This window comes from Oryctolagus cuniculus, chromosome 2, assembly GCF_964237555.1.
Source record: "Oryctolagus cuniculus chromosome 2, mOryCun1.1, whole genome shotgun sequence".
NCBI lineage: Eukaryota > Metazoa > Chordata > Mammalia > Lagomorpha > Leporidae > Oryctolagus > Oryctolagus cuniculus.
This window is the reverse complement of record NC_091433.1, coordinates 30,793,603-30,795,736: the sequence shown is the minus strand read 5'-3', so window position 1 is coordinate 30,795,736 and position 2,134 is coordinate 30,793,603. Positions and strand designations below refer to the sequence as shown.

Sequence of the window (2,134 nt, the reverse complement as noted above, 5' to 3'; positions counted from 1 at the left end):
TTCTTTCTTAAATTACACTGTCCACCTCCCCACAGACATCCATGATTACTAGAGGAAAGACTTTCAACTTCCTCTCCCTGAGGTTTTTTCTTCTGCTCTGTGTTCGTGAATGATGCTCCTCTCTCATTAATTGAGCAATAAACCTGCAGCTTTGCTTTCGGTACAGAGGGCTGCTGGGGAAGGGAAAGAACAAAACTGGAACTGAAACGGAAATAAACTTAGAGTCCTTTCTCATTTTTAATTAATTAATTAATTTGGCAGCCATACACAGAGCGACCTTCCTTCTGCTGCTCACTCCCCAAATGCCCACAGCAGCTGTATCAGGGCCAGGACAAGGCTAGGAGCTTGTAACTCAGTCTGGTTCTCTCACGTGGGTGGCAGGGACCCAGATACTTGAGCTGTTACTACTGCTTCCAAGGGAGTACAATAGCAGGAAGCTGGAGTTGGAGGCGGAAGCAGTACTCACACCCAGGCAATCTGATACGGTTTGCAGGAATTCCAGGCAGTGTCTTTTTTTCGCACTATGTCAAATGTGGAGTCATTTGTGTGTGTGTGTGTGTGTGTGTGTGTGTGTCTCAGGCTTCTTTATTTAAAAACAAAGTGATGTGTGGATTAAAATCAAGAGCATCATTGAACTTCACCTTCCCGCCAACCAGTTCCCAAAACTCCTTGTCCCACCCTTTGTGTTTCCAATGCCTTCCATAGTGAAATAAGAACTGAATCCCCAAAGCCCTGACTCCAGGTTCTCTCTCCCTAGCGTCTCCCCTGACCTCTGCCCCCACCCCGGGTTCCTGGGAAGGGCAGGCAGCTCAGTTTGAATGCATAGGGGAGCCCAGAGCAGGAACAGGCACAGAGGGGAAGGCTTCCCCCTCAGGAAGGGCATTGGCGAGTACAGGGTAGCAAAGTGAGGGCTGCCATAGCCTGGGGTACCGAAATGGGCCCCAGTGCCAGAGGAAAAGACATAGGCCCCCCTGCGAAGGGAGAGCCGGCAGCCTCAAAATCCTCTCGTTGGGAACAGTCACTGCTTGATCGATTGCCCTTCTGGCGCCGGTTACAGAACCACACACTGACCACGTCTTCCTCGAGCCCCAGCTGCTGGGCGATGTGGCCGATCTGCTGCAGCGTGGGTTTCGGGCACTGCAGGAACATGTTCTTCAAGTTGCCTTTCACTCGGTTCTCGATACTCGTTCGCTTTCTCTTCCGGGCCTGCACGAGGGTCTCCGCTTTGCAAATCTCCTGAAGGTTCTCCTTGTTGTCAGCCTCCTCCACCCATTTCTGCAGCAGGGGCCGCAGCTTACACATGTTCTTCAAACTGAGTTGTAGGGCCTCGAATCGGCAGCTGGTGGTTTGGCTGAACACCTTTCCAAGGAGAACCCCCAGGGGGAGCCCCACGTCAGCCTGAGTGTAGCCCAGAGTGATCCTCTTCTGCTTCAGGAGCTTGGCAAACTGAGTTCTTTCTGTAGAGCTTTCATGTCCTGGGACTCCTCGGGGGGTTGCTTCAGCTTCTCCTCCAGCTTCACGGCACCAAGAGGCGCAGCGCAGGGCTCAGGGGAGGGCCCCTCCGACAGGCTCCCCGCGCCGGCCCCTGCCTCGCCCTCCGGCTGAGAGGTCTCCAGGCCGCCCTGAGGCACGAGACCCACCGCGAGCTGCGGGGTGCAGTGCGCCATCGCTCCGCAGAAGTCATACGGCGGCGGGCACAAATATTTGTAAAAAGAACAGTTATTATTAAGTTTTCTAAAAGATAGTTGCTGCATTCATCCCATTTTAAACATGTTAAAGGCAACTCACAGAGAAGATTCATTGTTAAAGATTTTTTTTTTTAACTTTTATTTAATGCATATAATTTTCCAAAGTACGACTTATGGATTACAATGGCTTCCCCCCCATACCGTCCCTCCCACCCACAACCCTCCCCTTTCCCACTCCCTCTCCCCTTCCATTCACATCATGATTCATTTGCGATTATCTTAATATACAGAAGATCAGCTTAGTATACATTAAGTATGGATTTCAACAGTTTGCTCCCACACAGAAACATAAAGTGAAAAATAATAGATGATTTTTTTAAATGATGATGAAATCAGAGCAGACCTATTGTCATGTTTAATCCCAGTGAGAGTCAAGTTGGGAATTG

At 50.2% G+C, this 2,134-nt stretch overlaps 1 pseudogene; it reads right to left on the bottom strand.

Annotated features, from left to right (window-relative positions):
- Nucleotides 1–809: 809 nt before the first annotated feature.
- LOC100350551 (POU domain, class 5, transcription factor 1 pseudogene) lies at nucleotides 810–1,302 on the bottom strand (annotated as a pseudogene).
- Nucleotides 1,303–2,134: the final 832 nt, after the last annotated feature.